General features: G+C 39.8%; 1 pseudogene across 1 annotated transcript in view; it reads left to right on the forward strand.

Moving 5' to 3' along the window:
• The first annotated feature begins 9,649 nt into the window (after window positions 1–9,649).
• The window catches only part of LOC114299214 (putative nucleoredoxin 1), a 28,287-nt pseudogene continuing 19,852 nt past the window's right edge, over window positions 9,650–18,084 (forward strand). The window contains exons 1-4 of the transcript XR_014343147.1: window positions 9,650–9,745; window positions 10,494–10,936; window positions 11,070–11,078; window positions 14,066–14,084. The product of XR_014343147.1 is annotated as a putative nucleoredoxin 1 (transcript). The remainder of the gene's footprint in view (window positions 9,746–10,493; window positions 10,937–11,069; window positions 11,079–14,065; window positions 14,085–18,084) is intronic.

The following is an 18,084-nucleotide window of genomic DNA, read 5'->3' on the forward strand; positions in this document are numbered from 1 at the left end:
CAAGCATACCACTTAGCACGTGGGTTAAGACCCCCGTTATCCATTATAGAGGATGAATTTCTTGAGGGAGCTTCCATCGCTTCAATCTGAAGGCAGAACGGGGAAGGGATTAGTCGGTTCGAAGCACAACGCTCCATCTAACGAACAAACCAATCTAGATGCTCCTTTTGTTTGTTTAGACACTACTACCATTTGTTGTTGTTCAACCATGTCCTCAAGTCACGTGATCGCTCGGTGCGGATGAGGAAAGATTATTGAGAAATGACTGACAGTCTTTTGCCTCTTGCAAGAGTCTTCTAAGAGATTCTTCGTTCTAGGATAGTCTGTACTTCTACTGGGCCTTTTGCTGCGTATCGAAATCAGCTAGCTACGCTCAACATAAATAGGACCGTGGTTGGACCGTTCTTTTTGTGGAAGCGGAAGTGGAGTGCACCTCATTTGCTGTGATGACCCTTCTTTGAACTTCCTTGGCTTCACCAGAGGCATCATTTGCTTTCTCCGTTGAGCACAAAGCTCCTCAATCTCCAAACTCATCAAGTCGATGATGCAGTCATGGTGGTCCTTTTTGACAAACAGACATTGAGACGATTCAAAGGCAGGGACGTGACGTCGCTCTACTTCATCAAGGGCCGAACTGTCGTGTAATGTTCGACGTTCCCTATAGAGAGGGCTAGAACTTTTTACTTAATTCTCTTCGTTCCTGGAGTCTTCTCTCCAATCCTAAGTGGTGAAGTACCTTTAATTCCCATCGTCGGAGTTCGTCACGAAGTAATTAGTGAACGTTTTCCACAGACGGTGCCAATTGTGCGGGGTGATTTCTGCACTATGAGGGGTTGAACTTTGTGGAAGAACAGCGTGCTCCCAGAATTGAAGATCTGCACAGAGTAACAAACAGTGAGGCTGCCTGAACAGGGTTTGGTTGGAAACCCCTCTGATGGTAAAGTGAGGGACTATGGGAGAGGAAGAAAAGAGAATACAAAGTGGGTGTTTCGGAAGTTGCTATTTTAGTAGGCTAAAATTTATGTGTTTGGGAATATGATTGAATTTTTTTATAGTTAGATGTGATGTTTGTGAGAAAAAAAGTGAAATGATTATGGGTTTGATGTGATATTTTGTCTTATTAGCTATTTTAGCCTATTTTGTCTTTCTGTGAATTTGAGCCTAAAAAAAGCTAAAAACTTTCTTTCCAAACACCCCAAAAAAGAGTATATGTTAAGTGTCTAGATCCCCCCTCACTTGAGAGTGAATAGTGTTCACCTTTTATAGGAGAAGGTTGCTTGTCCTCCAAGACCTTATCTTTCTGCCATTTGTCCTATTTGTCGTATTCATGGTCATCTCCCATTGGAGGAGGATAACCACTCCGCCTAACACTCGAGTGCAGGTCTGTCTTGTTTGTCTCATTAGTGATTGTCTTTCATTAGAGGAGGACGACCACTCCGCCTGACACTCAGGTGTAGGTCTGTCATGTGTGGGCCTTGTCCCTCTACGCCTTCATGTCTCCACGTTCTGTTCAAATAGAGGGAAAGGGGCAAAGTTTTTTGGCTCTTGCGAGCTCCAAGAAAGATATTCGGTGAGTTGGCCTTCTCTATGTTGGCCCACTTCGGAGTGGTTACCTGCCCAACCAAGAGGACCAACATGTTGCTCAGCCCACTACGGAGTGGTTGCCTGCCCAACCAAGAGGTCTAATATGTTGCTCAGCCCACTTTAGAGTGGTTGTCCAACATGTTGCTCGGTCCGTTTCAAAGTGAGCCTGGCACTAGGCCACTACCTTGATTGCCTTACTTTGGAGCAAGTGTTTGGTCATTGGGCCGAGCCCTTAGCTCCCCTACTGGTATGGATCCAGCGTTGGGCCGAACCCCAAGACTTAGTTAATTTTATCCCACTTCAGGATGTATCCAAATATATATATATATATTATATCATCATCACATCTTCAATGGTCTTATTGGAATATATTTTCCATCAAAACTGATCTCACAAAAAAGACAAGATTTTATAGAAAATTTAACAAATTGTTGTTTTCATCAAGTGAACACAAGTAGAAAATTAATTTTATTTTTCCTTCACTTCACCTTACTATATATCTCTTTCTGTAATTTTTTTATTATTTTTATTGCATGATTTGTACGTTTTTAATATTTTTACAAATTCTCTTTATATATATATTTTTAAAAAAATTTACTTGAAACAACTGTAAAATCTAAAGATATTTACATTACTCGGCGAGATCTCAAGTAATTGTCCAAGTGGCCGTAGAGAGAGGACATTTAGATGTTAAGGTGAGTGAGATTTCAAATTTAAATTTATGAAGAGATATTAAGTTACATTGTAATATAATTACTATCATACCAATGACTATCATGAGAGGGGGAAAAAAAATAAAAAAATCTCGTGAGCTGGGAACAAAATACATGTGCGTGGAAGAGTGGATCACATACTATGGTTGCCTCTTTACCGAACTTTGAAGAAAATGGTATGCTTGGTTTAGTTTTAAAATTATGATTTAAGTATAGAGTTGTATTTTAAGTTTTGAATTTTTAAATCATGATTTGAAAAAAGAAAATTAATTTGGTTATGAGTTTTAAAATAATTTTGAGATAATTTGTAATTTTTTTTAATTGATTAATGTATATAATATGAAAGAATGTGAGAGACGAGAGGATATGTGAGAGATGAGAGATGAAAGAGAAAAAATGATTAAATAATAATAATAAAATAAAATAAAATAAAAGTGAAAAGAACAGTTTTGAAAATAATTTTAAATTATATTTTAAAAATATATTTAATTATCATATTTTATCCAATTCATAATTTAAAAAAAGAATTAAATTTTAAAAAGTAAACCAACACTACACCTCCATTGACTCCCCTCCAAGTATATGGAAACTCATAGATTTATATATAAGTAAATATATAAAGGACCATTTTCCATTGATAATTGAATAAAGTTTTGGGTTATTCACATCGCAATCTCAAGTGGGTACAAATATTCTTCTCCCAAAATCCCTTTGGTGAGTACTTTCTCTATCTGAATCACTCTGCTAGACAATTGGTCAAACAGTTTATCTGTAGATTCATTTGTAATTCTTTTCTATTTTATTGGTTTTTTCTGGGTTTTTGGTATGTAAATTTCTTACTAACTATCTTTGAAATTCAGTGCCTCTGTCTTATCTTCCTGTTCTTGTTTCATTGTATTTGTAATTCAAAAAAAGTATTGCTTAATGGTGAGCTAACTTCAGGGTAAACCTTTTTTATAGTTAATTTTTACGAAATTCAGAGCTTGGATTGAACTGGGTTATGCTTATTGTTATGAAAGTAGAGAGAAAAGAGAAACTCTACATATTGAATTGAATGAATGAATTTATGAGTGAATACAAGACTCCTTTATATAGGAGAAAGAGAAACTAATATGGGAAGTAATGCACAATATCGTAAGGTGTACAATATGGCAATATAGATATATACAACTAACACCCCCCCCCCCTCAAGCTCAAGGTGGCATTGCAGATATCAACTCGAGCTTGGAAAGTAAGTCAGAAAAGGGTCCTGGAGGATGAGCCTTGGTGAAGATGTTGGCTGTCTAATCGACAGAGATAACAAAGATAAGGCGAATAGTGCCACTAGTAACATGTTGCCGTATGAAGTGACAATCAATCTCAATATGCTTGGTGCAATCATGGAAGACATCATTATGTACAATCTGAATAGCACTCTGATTGTCACAATAGAGGTTAGTGGCAGCAGGATGAGAAACGCCCATATCAGAAAGAAGCCAAGAAGCCACACAAGCTCTTGAGTAGTGTCAGCAAGAGCATGATACTCAGCTTCAGTACTAGAACAAGTAACAAGAGTTTGCTTTTTGCTACGCCAGGCAATGAGAGAGTCACCCAAGAAGAAGCAAAATCTTGTAGTAGAACGGCGATTAGTAGGGTCCCCTGCCCAATCAGCATCAGAAAATACATGTAACTGAAGGGAAGAGTGAGCGGAGTAGTGAAGACCATAAAACATAGTGCCTTTGAGATAGCGTAAAATCCGAACTAGAGCATCATAGTGCGTAGAGCAAGAAGCAGCCATGAACTGACCAATAATGTGAACAGCATAAGCAATGTCTGGACAAGTAATCGTGAGATAGACAAGACTACCAACTAGCTGACGATATAAAGTAGCGTCAAACAACAGGTGACCGTCAAGAGGTGTGAGACGAGTCTGAGGATCAACGGGAGTAGAGGTAGTCTTGCAATCGATAAGACTAGCACGAGCCAAGAGATTAAAAGTGTACTTGGCTTGGAAGAGATAGTAACCAGACGAATCATGAGAGATTTCCAAGCCGAGAAAATTGCTGAGAAGACCCAAATCCTTCATCTCAAACTGGCGGCTGAGAAACTATTTGAGACTAGAGATACTTACTGTGTCATCCCCAGTGATGATCATATCATCCACATAGAGAAGAAGAAGAACAGTACCACGCTTTGTATTACGAATAAAAAGAGCAAAATAATAGGCACTGGAGGAGAATCCAAAATCATGAATAATGGAGCTAAACTTGGCGAACCAGGCACGAGGAGCTTGTTTCAACCCATACAAAGCACGGCAAAGTTTACAAACTTTGGAGGGCAGAACAGAGGAACCAGGTGGAGGTTGCATATAAACTTCCTCAATGAGATTGCCATTGAGAAATACATTTTTCACATCCATCTGACAAAGTTTCCAGTGGCGAGCAGTAGCAATGGCAAGTAAGCTACGAACAGAAGTCAGAAGGGCAACAAGAGCAAAGGTTTCTTCGTAATCAATCCTATATTCTTGCATAAACCCCCAGACAATTAGACAAGCTTTGTAACGCTCAATAGAACCATCAAAATGAGTCTTGAGCTTGTAAAGCCATTTGCAACTAACAACACTTTTGCCAGGAGGAAAATCAACCACATCCCAAGTATGAGTTTTATCAAAGGCTTATAATTCATCAGCCATAGCTTGCTGCCAAAGAGGGTTAGAACAAGCCTCTCGGTAGGAAGTAGGTTCATGAAAGGAAAATGCAGTAGAACCAACAATGAAATCATGAAGAATGATAGAAGATTGTGTTACTTGAGTAGAATGACGAAGAGGTACCTCAGAAGCATGACCAAGAGGCGGTGCAGGAGCCTCAAGATGGGCCGGAGGCAGCAGAGCAAGACTAGGAGTAGGATCAGGGAGTGAAGCATCAGCAGGACCAGGAGATGGAGCAGGATCCTCAGGATGGGTCGGAGGCAGCAGGGCAGAAATAGTGTTTGTATCAAGCTCATCAAACAAAAGAGAGGGATCTATGAAGAATGATGTAGTGGGAGGAGTGAACAAATGAAAGTTAGATATAGAAGAGAACATCTTGTCTTCCCAAAAGACCACATGACGAGAGACACGAAGATGTTGAGAAATAGGATCCCAACAACGATAGCCTTTATGTTCAATCCATACCCCAAGAAGCAACACAGACGAGCTCGAGGTTCTAATTTAGAATGCTCATGTGGTTGAAGGGGGACAAAACAAGCACATCCAAACACATGGAGGCAAGAATAGATAGGAGGTTGGCCATATAAGCGCTCATATGGGGTATGATTGTTGATGGTAGGAGAAAGAACACGGTTGATAGTATAGGCAGCTGTGAGAGCGGTTTCCCCCTAGAAGTGCTCTGGACAAGAAAAGGAAATTAAAAGAGCACGAACAGTATCTAAAAGATGATGATGTTCACGTTTAGCACGACCATTTTGTTGTGAGGTACCAGGACAAGAATAGTGAGAAAGTGTGCCATTTTGACAAAGGAATCTCAAAAAGTTTGTTTCTTTGTATTCTTGGGCATTATCAGCACGAAAAACTTTAATAGTGGAAGAAAATAGAGTTTTGAGCATTTGTGAGAAATCATAGTATATTTGTTGTAACTCAGTGTGAGACTTCATAAGAAATAACTAGGTAAAACGAGTGAAATCATCTACAAAAATGACAAAGTATTTAGATCCCCCCATAGTGGTATTAGGTGACGGTCCCCAAACATCAGAATGTATAAGATCAAAAGGTACATGAGACATAAAAGTACTGGATAGAAATGGTAAAGCAGATCATTTTGCTAGTTGACAAGATAGACAATCTACTTTATCATTTGGAATAGGGCCTAACTGACCGCTGGAAACTAGAGATTATAAACGACCAAAAGAAACATGACCTAACCGAGAATGCCATAAGGCAAGGGGAGAACTAGCAGTAGTAGGAGCAGCAATTTGGACAGTGGAAGGACTAGAGGAAGGAATGCAAAGGTGGATAAGCTCATACAGATATCCATGACTACGACCGATCCCAAGAGTCTGTCTCATCTTCGGATCCTGCACAACACAACTATTTAGAGAAAAGAGAACAGTGAAGCCAAGATCACAGAGTTAACCAATTGAAACAAGATTAAGTGTAAGATTGGGGATCAGATAAGTGTGGGGAAGAGAAACAGTAAAGGTAGAAATATGACCTGTATGACTAGCATGCATTTGAGAGCTATTAGTAGCGTGAATAACAGGTAACGTAGAAGATGTTGTAATAAAGGAGAAAAGTGAAGGGTCAGAGGTCATATGGCAATAACAAATAGAATCAAAATACCAAGAAGAGGTACCTGAAGTAACTGAGAGGACAGTAAAGGGTGTACCAGAGGTAGAAATAACCTTTTTGACAATAGCTTCAATGTCCTGAAGAATGTAGGGTGGTGACGGGGCAACGACGGATAATGAACCAGAGGCAACTATAGTAGACGCGAAATGTGCTAAAGACTGATCTCGGCTGTAGATTGTGGAGGGTCTAGAATAGTGGCCGTGCTGAGGATAACTGTCTGAACAAGCCATGATATGATTAAATAATGAATCACAAAGGAGAACCAGTGATGGTAGAGTAGAACTGGATAAAACAGAGGGCACTGGTGAATCTGGAACATCAAAAATACTTTGAAGCCAAGCCAAAATGATCAGAAAAGGTGCAAAAAATAAGCAAAACAAACCTAAAATTGAATTTTGGCCAAACAGGGTGCAGGGCTAACGTCTGCAAAAGGGAAGCTGATGTCAACAGAGGCGCGGCTTACATTAGCATAGCTGAGGCGCGGCGTAGTGTAGTAGAGAAGGCGCGACGCACGTTAGCAAATAGGGGCAGTGGCGTACTAAAGGCCAAGGTCAACGTTAGTGATGACGGCAAAACACGTGGCTCATGTTAGCAGGTGAGGCCGCAGTGCAAGATAGCGCGAGGCAGGGGCAAAATGGCACATGGGGGCACGTAGAAAGCATCACAGCATGTGACTAATGTTCGGGAGGTGCATGGAACAGCGTGCGGCGTTGTATGGAGGTGATTCTGGCGGCATTAGCTTTGTCTTGAAAAGACGAAAATGATGGTATAGTCCAAACATTGAATCAGGGATGGACTGAATACGCAGAAACCAACGTGAGACAGAATCAAGCTGCCAGATAGAAAAAAAAAATGAAGAGAAGGAGGAGAGAACCCTAAGCTCGAATACCATGTTATGAAAGTACAGAGAAAAGAGAATGAATGAATGAATTTATGAGTGAATACAAGACTCCTTTATATAGGAGAATGAGAAACTAATATGGGAAGTAATGCACAATATGGTAAGGTGTACAATATGGCAATATAGATATATACAACTAACACTTATTGATAGTTAATTGAGGTTGGATTCGGATACTATATTGCATTTTCTTACTTTTGTGATTTGGGTTTTAATATTAGTGGGTGGGTTTCTATGGCATTTTGATTTCATGGTTGCTTTTGTAATGGACAAACTCATATTTAACCGTAAATTTGAGTAAACAATTTACTAATCACATAGTGGTAAATTTGAGAGTCACAAAATAGTTTTAAAATTTTTTAGTAAACATTTGAATAATCTCTCTTGATTTGGGTAAAAATTTGAATAAAATATAATTTAAGCAAACATTAGGATATTTCCAACATTTACTCATTTGTTTTATTAAATTTGAATAAAAAATTAAATAAAAATTTCATCTGATATCACGTGCTCTAATGGAGTATCATCAAATCACCGGTCGATCAGGAGGACGACTGAGCGGACATCTAGCTGGTCGACCAGCTAGTGTAATTTTCACTCAAATCTAAAATATGTTGTGGGCAATTTTTTACCAAAGTGGTCGTTCGGGGGATAATCGGCTGGACATCTGGGTAGTCATTCGATGTTGTTGTACTACTTGCAACTCTAAGGACTTTGAACAGTAAATTGGTAAAAATTGCAGTCATTCTCAATTTGATAAAAATTGTAACATATCTTTGATTTCATATTAGTTTGATGAAATGATTGATGCAACAAAAAGTTGCTTCTTTTTTTTTTTATCAAATTTAAATTTGATGTGCTGAGTTGGAGATGGTCTTAGAAGTATATGTGTAATTTACTCAATTTTTATTTTTATTTTTTATTTTTTTGATTTGTCTTGTCTAATAAAATGAAATAAATTTTATAAAAAAAATCATAAAACCAAAAATTAAGAAAAATAAGTAGCAAAAAATACACACCCAAACAATTAGGCTTATTTTAGGAAGTAGATTAAAAGTTAAGTTTTTTTTGACTTTTTTGAGTCACATCACCTCTATATATATATATATATATATTTTGCATATTTTTTTTTAAAAAATTAAAAATAAATAAAAAGTTAACTTTTAACCTACTTTCTAAAATAGGCTTTTGACAAAAGACTCGATTTTTGTTGTTCATTCTTGTTGTTGTGAGGTGATGTAATGATGCACATCAACATATATAATCAATTGGGAGAAGTTTTCTCTCATTGGAGTGTACTATTAGGCCCATAAGGGTCATTATAGATTTCGTTTCAATTATTCGAACCATTTAATATATAGAACTCATAAAGTACTTCATTCTTGTCAAGAATCACGTTAATCAGATGTTGGTAACCCCTTAATTAGAACATATTTTTGTCAATGATAAATATGATTTTAAAAATAAATTGTTAACAAAAATGTGTTTCGATTAAAGGGCTACCGATTTCCAATCAATGTAATTTTTTGTAGGTATGAAGTACTTGATGAGTTTTACATATTGAACGGTTCGATTAATCGAAACGGGACCCGTGGTGAGCCCCACAAGCTCAACAATACACTCTACTGGAGAGAAACCTCTTCCTAATAAATCATCCATCATTGGATAAACCCAAGAAAACAGTCTAGACACACAAACGATCGAACACAGATTCAAACACAAAACTGTGCATCCGGTAGTTCGGGGAAGACCGGTTAGAGCTTGTCAGCCGCAGCTGTTATCTTAACTAGAGCTTGTCATCTGCGATTGTCATGATGTCAATTGTGACTATTATTTTTCTGATAAAATAATTATTATGTTTGATTCTATGTATGATCTTGTGTACGTGGCATTATTGTAAACCCAAAACCCTACCATTAGTCTTGTCTGACGTGTTTGACATTGACCCCCCAAGTCTTCTTCCTTTGCCTTCCTCACCAAGTCTACAAATTACAATCCTTTTTTCATTCAAAAACCCAACAAATATAAAAGAAAACGATCACCAATCAGACGAAGATCTCAACAAACAAATACCCAAAAACCTCTGAATTTGATCCAAAACCCAAACCCAAACCCAGATTTCAATCTATGGCTAATTCCAACGACAACAATGTTACTCAAGATCTCCTCTCTCTTCTTTCCAACAAAGATAGGGACTTCCTCATCCGTAACAATGGGGACCAGGTATATTATAACCTAGATGACTTTAGTTTTTTTTTTCTGGGTTAAATTAAATGTTTTGAGATACATAATCTTGATTTGTGTTGGGAAAAAGAATTGGGTTTTGTGTTTTATTGATTAAGAAGTGTTGTAGGGAAGCAATTTCAGTAGATGATTTATGGAAATGCTTTTGCCTGTTTGGATTAAGTGGTTTTGGTTAGAAATGATGAGAAAAAAGATGTTTTGCTCATGTTTAGTTTACAAATTAAGTGAGACATGGTAACAAATGAAGAGAACTCTTTTGTTTTGAGAATTTTATTTAATATTTCTGTTCAAGCGATTTGGTAAAAAATGATAACAATTGATAAGAATGAGGTTTCTAAATTTTGTGAGAAATGATAAGAAATTGAGAGAAAGAACTGTCTTTGTATTGTCTTGTCACTTTCATTTCTTAAACACCACTCCCCCTCCCAAAAAAAAAAGAAAAAAAAAGAAAAAAGAAAAAGTTAGATTTGACGAGAAATGAAGCTAATTAGTGATGTGTTTTTACCATAATAGTAAGATTGTTCATCAAAATACAGAAATAGAAAATTTTCATTCATATCCATATCCATATCCTCACATTCTTTACTTTTTTTTTCAGGAAAATATAAATATTTTTGCTTTGCATTCTGCCATGTTGAGAGGCATACATGGGTTTTAATTTAAATGAAGGTGTGTATTTCCCTATACAAACTAGCGAGATTGATGCTAATTTGACATTTTTTTTCAGGTTAAAGTCAGTACTTTGGTAGGAAAGATAGTGGGACTATATTTTTCCAGCTCAAGGTGCGGTTCATGTCGCCATTTCACCCCAAATTTGGTGGAAGTTCATGAAGAACTCTCATCTAAAGGGGACTTTGAAGTTGTTTTCATCTCATCTGATAGAGTTGATGAAGAATTCGATGCCTACTTCGTGAAAATGCCATGGCTTGCCATTCCATTTTCCGATTTTGAGACACTAAAATGCTTGAAGGAATTGTTTAAAGTTAGGGGAATTCCTCATCTTATGATCCTTGATGGGACTGGTAAGGTTTCAAGTAATCAAGGTGTTAGGATCATACAGGATTATGGTGTAGAGGGCTATCCATTCACATCGAAAAGAATCAATGTTTTAAGAGAGGAAGAAGAGGCCATGAAAAAGGAACAATCCTTGGGTTCTATCTTGGTTTCAAAGTCTCTGAATATTTGATTTCAAACAATGGAATTTAGGTAATGATTATTGTACGGGGGTGATTTCTGCATTATGAAGAAGGGTTGAACTTCGTGGATGAACAGCGTGCTTTGGGAATTGAAGATCTGTACAAAGTAGCAAACAGTGAGGTTGCTCAACCGGGGTTTGGTTGGAAACCTCTCCGATGGTAAAGGCAGGGACTAAGGGAAAGGAAGAAGAGAGAATACAAAGAGTGTATATATGTTAAGTGTGTGGATTTCGGCTCCCTTGAGAGTGAATACAGCTCACCTTTTATAGGACAAGGTTGCTTGTCCTCCAAGACCTTCTCTCTCCACCATTTGTCCAATGTGTCTTATTCATGGTCGTTTCCCATTGGAGGAGGACGGCCACTCTGCTTGACACTCGGGTGCAGGTTTGTCTTGTTTGTCTCATTAGTGGTCGTCTCTCATTGGAGGAGGACGACCACTCCGCTTGACACTCAGATGCAGGTCTGTCATGTGTGCACCTTGTCCCTCTACACCTCCATGTCTCCACATTCTGTTTAGACAGAGGGAGAGGAGCAGAGTTGTTTGTCTCTTGTGAGCCCAAGAAAGATCTTCAATGAATTGGCCTTCTATAAGTTGGTCTACTCCAGAGTGGTTGTCTAACCAGAAGGTCCAAGATGTTACTCGGTCCACTTCGAACTAGTTACCTGTCTAACCAGGAGGTCCACCATGTTGCTCGGTTTGTTTCGGATTGGGCCGAACTACCTTGATTGCCTTGACCAGAAGCAAGTGTTTGATCATTGGGTTGAGCTCCTAGCTCCCCCACTGGTGCGGGTTCGGCTTTGGGCCAAACTCGAAGACTTAGTTAAATTTATCCCACTTCATTTGCCCCCTAGCTTGCGCTTATGTTTAGTAGAGTGAAAGCCAATTTTGTCACAAAATTCAAAGTTCGGTTGATCACAACTTAATTTGAACTTCGTGAGTTGGATTCAAAATTATTGTTCGGCCCAATGTTTGTGTTTGCCCAGCATTTCGTAGCTCGGTTGTGCCCCCCAAACTGAACATGTGTATCTTCACTAGCCTCGTAATTGTCTAGCTTGGTGCTCTCTCTGTAAGCCGAGCGTGGCTGCTTGACTTGAAAAAAATATATACATAATTTTTTTTTTAAATTTACGTATATATATTTTTCAAAGTTCATCAATTAGGCCAAGCAACACAATAATGCTTCAAAATAGTCTAAACTTGCCTTATCATAGCCAATTCCTAATATGCTTTGATAATGTTGATGGGTAACGCTTTGTGGGCCATACCTTGAGTGCCATGCATAGTAATATCATGCAAATATTACTTGTTGGGTGCTTGGTGTTGTTTTGCACTTGGTGAAATAGGTGTGGGGCCTACTAACTTGGTACTCCAGATCAAATTTTGTAAATTTGCTATGGAAGTGTTTGGTGGGCCACGAAGACGAACACTCATTTGCACAATTTGTCTAATATGCTCTGAGCTAATACGTTTTCCAACCAAGATAGACAATGGTAAATTCTGTCTGCTTGGTCCCATTTAAAAAATCAAAAGGTGATGTTCAGTGCTTGGTCGGCCAAGTCTTACTTATGCACTTTGGTTCGGATGTGATTAGCAAATCAATTTTTTCAGCTCACTTCTTCATGCATTGGTCAGTCATGCTTTTTCAATTTTGACGTTATTGCTCGGTCAAGCCTTTTCTAACACTTGAAAGGTCGAGCAACTCCGCTTAATTTACACACGACATCTACTTAGCTCAATCATTATTTTGGTCTTCAAATTCGTGTTCTGTGTTGCACGACTGTCTTCAATTTTGCTCGGTTCAATCTTGTTCGGTCGTCTTTGTTGTTCAGTTGGACTGTTGCTCAGCCACGAGTTTGCCGCTACTCGGCCTTAGAGGAGCAACCCATCAAATTTGCAGCTCGGTCACTAGCTTGATTTGTCGTCGTTCGTCGGTTGCCGTTATTTCGTAGCTTGGTTCACACCAGCTCTTTCACGCTGCTCGATGATCACTAATTTGTGCTTGGTTTCATCTTTTCAGCGTCGCGCTCAACTATCCACCATTATCGTCTTGCCGTTAGACTTCAAGCTCGACACTGACGGACGTACATACTTGACTGTCGAGCTGCCACACATCTATATCTGATTAGTTTGGGGCTGCTAATGTGACATGAAAGCAAACCATCTCAGAGTTTTTTGAAAATAAGCAAAACCATCTTACCCATCACTTTCTCACTCTAAACATTTGAATTTCCAAACCCATTTTTCCATGTCTGCACTTGCTCACTTTTTGACTTTAGAAACACTAAGACCCCTTTTTGGAGCAGAATCTCTGACATTGGTTTTATCCTTACATTTCCTTTCTTGAAATTAATTGCTATTTCAAAATTTGGGAGCTTGTCCTCTACTTCTCTCTCTAGAAATTCAACATTAAAGAGACCAATCTCCTCTTTATTTCATGTTCATCTAGGCTTCGCAGACACCACGAACAGCACTTTTTTGATGGTGAATGAGTGATCCTACCACCGTCTCATCACCTACAGCCTATCCATTTTGCCCCCGTCATCTTGTTTTGCCATTTGTAGCATCGTAAGCTCCAGATTTCTTATTTTCCCGACGGTATTAACGGCCTTTTAGCGCCATTTCTTGTGCCAGCATTCCTTCTCTCGCAGTGTTCGCCATTGTCACTTGTTGATTCGCCTTGCTAACACTGGTTTTGTAAGTTTTCAAACCATTGTTACCTTTTTGTTTTTTTGTGCTCTTTAATTACAGCTATTCACTCACCACTATTTCCGATGGTTTCTTAATTTTTCGGTGAACTCATAATTTTTATCTATTGATTGCCACAGTGGGATTGCTTCGTCGGAGATGCTCACCATCGAGTTCCACTGGGTTTCGACACCGTAAGTTATTAAACCCATGTATTTTCTTTCCACTTTCATCATCGCTGTTTTGGTCAAGTGTTACATTGAGAGTTGTCTAGCACACGATTGTTCGGTCGGCCATTGTACCTCCAACCTTGCAAGTCATCCTTAGTGTAGTTGTTTGGTGGAACGTCACACCTCCCATGGGTAAGTTTCAGAACTTAGTGGACACTTCGGCTGGAACGGACGAGTTCCGCTAAAGATATAACATTCCCAATGATGTCACGTTGACATTGGCAGCAGTGGACGCGGATCGGTCGTATACGAGCACCACAATGTCCTTCTCAATTGCTTCCATTGTAGAGGGGGGTGTTAGGTTTCTGTTGAACCCCTTGTTGCGTCGATTTTTTCTTATTTTGTACTTACACCAATGCAAATATCAAAGAACACATTTAGAGTGGTAAACGGCGTCTCGGTCTTGAATGACCTCTTAGACTTGGACTTGGGTATTTGGGATATCCTTCATTGCTATTCCTTGTCTCATAACAAAGGTGGCAAAACTTATTATGTCAAATTTCGGTCGTTGGACCTTTAACTCGTCACTGAACTTCCCGATAATGACAACCATGGCTCTGATTTCCTTCAAGTCGGAGGGAATTGGGAGTTTGCAGCCGAGAAGGTGGTCCGATCAAAGCGGGTTCCACGGGAGAACGGCTACCTAGGTCATTCTTTGTTTTAGTTTCCTTTTGTCCATTCACTTATTGCCTGTGATGTTTGTTTTTTGTTTTTTTTTAAGTGTTGTTGCTCTTACGTGCAGTTTCAAAGAAACTAAAAAGGAGGTTGGAGAAAGAGCATCCGAGGGACATCAAAGTTGCACTAAGGTACGAAGATCGGTTGGCCCACATTTGCTTAACTATGTGTGAACTTATAGATATCTCGTCCAACGGAAACTCAAAGTAAATGATTTCTCGAGGCACTCACTTGAAATAGAAACCGAAGAGCAAGTTGGCCATATCACTAGAGATTCCTCTTCCACTGTTGTTTGTTCATCAAGTGGATCACTCAGTAGAGGCTATTCTTCGTCGCCAGACTTAGCAAACGAAATGGCTCACTGCCAAAAGCTCAATCTTGACGTCTTAGTCTTTGGATCTGATAATGAGGACCTTCTAGCTACTTTGACGGTCGACACACGAGTTCCTTTTCCACCGATTGAAAGGTCTAAGGGTGGAAAAAAGCATGTCGTTGCTCCTCCTCCTCCCATTGCTACTCTTGTTCTTCCTGCTCATAGGGCCACAAAGAGGAAAAGGTCCAGAGGTAAAGAAGTTGCTGGGAGTTCTAATGAGCAGGGCTCAGTTGAAGAATGGGTGCCTCCCTTGGAGCATAACGGCCGAGCAATCACTACATCAGATAGCACGATCTACTCAAGCTACTTGGCCTTTGACTTATCAAAGGCATTGCTGCTACCTTTGGACATGGCAGAGAAAAACATTTCAAGTGACGTGTTGATCAAGGGTTCGGTGCAGATGCTAACCGCAGTAAGTCTTTTTCAATGTCCTTGTCATTTCCTTAAATTTGTTTGTTGAGAATATGACACCTTTGTTTGGTGCAATGCATTCAAAGGATGCACATCATGGATGAAAGGCGGCATCGTGAGGAGCAAGAGAGGGTCAAGACGATCAACATGTTGGCTGATGCTGATATGTCCTTGAAGGCTGCTAGAGAGGATCTAAAAAAGATGGAAAATGCAAAGAAGAAGGCCGAAACATTGATGTTCATGGCCGAACAGAGGGCTGCAGATGCCGATGCTGCTTTGAAATCTTTGAAGGCTAATTATTAAGGGATGGCAGATGAGGCCAAACATAGGGGCTATGATGAGGCCGAAAAGACCTACTAGGAAGAGATTTTGAAGCTGAGGGACAAGATCTTTATTAAGGGTTGGACTAGGGCTTTACGCGCTGCTAAGGTGGAAGAGGCTTCTTCTCTTTATGATATTGACGATATCCCAGTCCCTTTAAAGACCGCAACAAGACTTAGGAGCAAAGGTCTCGAGGGGCTGGAGCTACGGATGTTGATCCTTCTGACCTTTCTTCTCTCCTGTCGGGCTCTTCCTTAGTTGGGCGGACTGTCGATCCTACAGATGAGGAGCATCGCGAGGAGAGACATTGCGAGGAGGAGCAACACGAGGAATAAGTTGTTAGGTTGCCTTGAGTTTTTTCTTTTCTACTTTAGTAGTTCTTTTGTAATGAAACTTGGAAGTTAATGAAGTATCTTCAACTTTTGCTTTGGTGCTCGGTCGAATAGACTATGATACAAACCGAGCTCCCTTTTGTAATGATGTACCTTCTAAATTTGCCAAGTGTTGAATTTGCAACTCGCACTATTTTTATTTGTCTTGGAGTTTTGTCGGCTAGACCTCTTATTTTGTAAGGCTGAACTCTTTTTGTAATTGAAGTTTCATTTCAATGCACTTGTTCGTACATTTTCGCAAGTGTTGAACTACTTATCAATTTTTGCTTGTATGTAATGTTTGCCCCCAGCCGAGCAAAGGCTCTGTGGCCTAACATGTCATTTGTTCGGTTTGACCAGGCTTCATGCCTTGGAAAAAATTGAGTGAGTTTTTGATGCCCCTAGTCGAGCATGAGCTCTGTGGCTCAGAAGGATATCTGTTCGGTCAGACAATGCTTCATGCCTTAGGAGAGAAAAAATTGTGAAAGTTTTTTATCATGTTGTTCAACCGCCACCGAACTTGATCAAGTTTTGGCATGGTTTAACCCATCATAGAGTGTAATTCGGCCCCTCTTCGAGCCCGAATTGTGAACATGGACCGTGCTCCAAGTAGCGGTACTTGGTGAAACTTCGCACAAATTCCACCAAGTTATACCACTTAGCACCCCGCTCCAACCAAAGGGTTAAGCATCCAGGCTTGGCTTGAGTTAAGACCCGTGGCCAATTTGCTTCCCCAAGCACAAATGTACAACACAAATAAATAACGACAAATTGTAAAACAAATTTTCATTCATTAATACTTAAAATTTTTGATTACATCAAGGCATGTTCTAAGAAATACATTACTGAAAGCATTTCATTCTGAGAACTACATCATTGGAAGTACTTCTTTAGGTTGGCAATGTTCCATGGTCTAGGGATTGCCTTCCCTACTAAGTCAGCCTAATAGTATGCACCATTGCCAAGTGCTGAAGTAACCTTGTAGGGCCCTTCCCAGTTAGCACCGAGTTTCCCTTCTCCAGGAACTTTCTTCTGATCCATCACAAAGTCACCTGGTATGAATTGTCTTGGACGCACATTCTTGTAGAAGCTCTTCGTGAGCTGCTGCTGGTAAGCCGCCAATCGAATGAGGGCAGCTTCCCTACACTCTTCGACCATGTCCAGAGCTTGGGCAATGGTTTCATCATTGTCTACTGGCTCAAAGATCTCAAAACGGATGGTAGGAAGGCCAACCTCCAAAGGGATGACTGCTTCCATCCCATAAGTAAGAGAGTAAGGTGTCTCGCCAGTCGACCGGCGAGAAGTAGTTTGGCAGGCCTAGAGGACATTTGGCATCTCTTCCACTCATTTGCCCTTGGCTTTTTCAAGACGCTTTTTTATCCCATCGATGATCATTTTGTTGGACGCCTCAGCTTGGCCATTACCCTGTGGGTAGGCCGGAGTGGAGTTTCGAAACTCTATCTTCAAGTCAGTGCAAAATCTTCTGAAAATCTTTCCATCAAATTGTGTGCCATTGTCAGAAAGAAAGACTCTGGGAATGCCAAATTGAGTCACAACATTGAGCCAAACAAACCTCTTAGTGTCTGTTTCTTTGATCTTGCACAAGGTCTCTACCTCCATCCACTTGGTGAAGTAGTCAATTGCAGTGATAAAGAACCTTTTATTCCCAGTTCCCCTAGCTAGTGGTCCAACAATGTCTAAGCCCCATTGAGCAAATGGCCAAGGACTGGTGAGGGGCATCAGAGCTTTGGCTGGCTGGTGAATGAGATGAGAAAACTTTTGGCACTTGTCGCACTTACGAACATATTATTGAGCCTCCTTTTGCATACGTGGTCACCAATACCCATGTGTTAGGGCTCGGTGGGCCAAGGATCGGCCACCAGTGTGGCTCCTATAGATTCCATCATGGATCTCATAAAGCACATTCTCCACCAGACTTGGATGAACACAGAGTAGATAAGGGCTCATATAGGACTTTTTATAAAGCTTGCCAAATGGGAAGACCCAAAACTGAGCAACTCTGTGCCTTATCTTGTGCGCTTCTTTTTTGTGTTC

This window comes from Camellia sinensis, chromosome 10, assembly GCF_055761805.1.
Source record: "Camellia sinensis isolate YWXY chromosome 10, ASM5576180v1, whole genome shotgun sequence".
NCBI classification, from domain to species: Eukaryota; Viridiplantae; Streptophyta; class Magnoliopsida; order Ericales; family Theaceae; genus Camellia; species Camellia sinensis.